The following is a 2,907-nucleotide window of genomic DNA, read 5'->3' on the forward strand; positions in this document are numbered from 1 at the left end:
GTGTGTTCTGGAGAGTTTGGGTTCCAAGCAATCCATCTCAGTCTCTTACTCTCAGCACTTTGAGGGACACCAGGTGTATATGAGGTGGCCAGTTGACTGTGGGCTTTTGTGCTAGAACATGGACAGGGTTCCATCATCAGGAGACTCAAACTCATGCCCTAAACTGGCTCTTGAAACCACTACATTTCCAAGCAAGAGAGATTATAAATTTATGTGATATTGCTGAGTTTTGGGATCCTTGATTTTAACAGATAAAATTCAAAAATGGAGACTGTGTATTTACATGTTGTAAACGATTCACTGCATTTAACCCCAAGAATACATCATAAAAAGAGCTTTTTCTTTATGACCCCTCTCCCAACTCCAAATAACTCCCCATATCCTGACAATCCTTTATTATACCACTCACAGTAGGTGCTTCCTTTTTATTCCCATCTGTAACCAGTCTCCTCTGGGTTCCTATCATCTCATCTGCTATAGCCTTCATCCTGGACAACCTGCTTTCCTGCCCTTGTATATTTTGCTTTTTCTCCCTAACTGCTGTGCCCGTCCTCCATCTCCATCTATTAGAATCTTACCCACTCTTCAAAGTGGATTAGTTCATAATTCCTTCCTCACTTTCCTTGAATGCTCCAGCTGCAAATTTCCTCAATAGATCATACATAGCTCAAAGTCAGGAGCTATGAAGAGTTTAGTGATATTTTCTTCTGAGCCCAGCACAGAGACCAATGTAGGTGCTCCTAAATATGTGGTGAGTAAATAGGTACAATCCCAAGCCATCTAGAGGTACTTCAGAAACCCATCTACATCAACTCTTGATCCTAAAATGTTACTGAATTTCTAGTTCTATCTTTTTAAAGAGTAACAAACTTTTGGAGACTTAGATATGTCAGGATTTTTCTGAAACTTTCCAATGTGTTTCTTTTTTTAAAAGCCAAACTAAACTGATGAACAGAAACCAAATAAAACAAAAAGGTGTTAGTTCAGTTGTTTAGTTCCTTCTTCAACAGTGTTAGATCTGTTTTAAAATTTTTTCTCACTGACCTTTGTTCTTAATTTTTTCTTTACGTCAGATCACATTCTCCTTTATTTTACTATCAATATATGTATAGCTCTAGGCTCTAGCATTTCAACTTATAGGAAAGGACAGTTATTATCAACAAATCTTAAATTCTTCCTTTATATGGGGCCTTACTCTTATGTAACTGGCTATATAGGAAAATTCTAGAAAATGAAACAAAACAACAACAAAAGCTTTTGAATATGGGCTCTCAAAGATTGAAATTATTAAATAACTTCCTTTTCATTAGATCATGAGCAGGCAACTGAGAAGCTGGAGAAGTCTTTTATATTTTTCTTCATTGAATAGATAATTATTGAACATCCGCAAAACGGACATTATGTGCTTCATAGTTTGCCATGCCAGTTGCCATTTTTAAAATAAAATCAGTGGAGAATTTCAACTTGAAGCACATATAAATGACAATAAATAGTACTTTTGCAAACTTTATTTAGTATTTGCAAATACGTTCCCCATGTCCAACTTAATTTTGCTAAATTCTTATTTAATTCCTTTCTAGCCATGCTTATTTTTATGTAAAGGAGAAAACATGTTTTAATTACTCTAAAGAAAAGTTATTTTAGAAATGATGAAAGTTGAACATATTTAAACAAAGGAAAAAAGCAGAGTAAAATTAATAATTAAAATACTAAATTTGGACAGAAAAATGGCTATTGAATAAGTCCAAACATTTCCATGAAAGACATAAAGGCATCCCTGTTCTTAAGAAAGCATATAGCAAACTATATAAATGGAAATATTACTAAGACTTCTTTCGTCTCCTCATTATACATCAATAATGAGGAGAACTTTGCAAAGATAAAGCTTTTGAAGTGGGTTGTGGAATATTAAATTGTTTAAGTATAACTTTGGAATCAAGTGACCTTAAATATTTTGAAAGTTGGTTATCTATGCATTACATATAATGCCACCACATTATTCGTCAAAATACAGTGGACTTGGATATTTCAATATTTAACATGATTGGTTTTAGTGACTTAGAAGTGGTGCTGACAGCGCATGAACAATTATGCCCTGGCTTGGAACTGCACAGTGTGCAGCCAAAGGGATGTGCTTTGTGAGTAATCTCTGGGTGCTACTGAGGAGCCGCTGGCTTACTCATTGTCTCCATCTTCTGTAGCTCTCATATGGTGAGAAAAATGTTGGTTCAAGTATTTTTATAGTTAATGTAATGTTACTACAATAATGCAATGTAATGCAGTGATACATTTTAGGTAGAATTTATTTGACCCGATTATAAATTGCTTTAGATTTGCAGGTAACATAATTATTAAGCGGTGTTAAAGTGCTATCTGAATCTTTTAGTAATACTTTAGTAATTTTTGTGTTTTAGAGATATTTGTGAACTTAGGGATTCATAAAAATATCTCTCAGGAATGCCAAGACATTTTGTATTTGCTTCAGAATCTTTTATCTTAACCATGGAGAGATAATTGATATACATTACTGCAGTATTACTCTTAATGTATGTATTCTTGAATGTTTAAAGGATAAAAAATTACATTATAAGTTTTAGAACTTGTGATTCAAGAAAAGACTAAAAAAAGCATAGATTATGTTACTTTACATTGTGATGCTATAAGATGTTTTGTTTAGGAAGTTTAATTCTTAGCCTAGAAAAATCTTTCCCGAAAACGTAGCACGCTCGAAGTTCTCACTGAGGTTAGAGGAATAAGTTGCATATTACGATATTCTGTGGGACATTTAATACTAACAGTAAAAAATGAAGAAAAGTCTGGTGAATTTAAGAATAACCTAGCTTTTACAGCATTTGAGATTGTGATTTTAAAAGACCTCATATTTGACCCTAAGAACTCTAGAATATA

This window comes from Mandrillus leucophaeus, unplaced genomic scaffold (genome assembly GCF_000951045.1).
Source record: "Mandrillus leucophaeus isolate KB7577 unplaced genomic scaffold, Mleu.le_1.0 Scaffold3, whole genome shotgun sequence".
NCBI lineage: Eukaryota > Metazoa > Chordata > Mammalia > Primates > Cercopithecidae > Mandrillus > Mandrillus leucophaeus.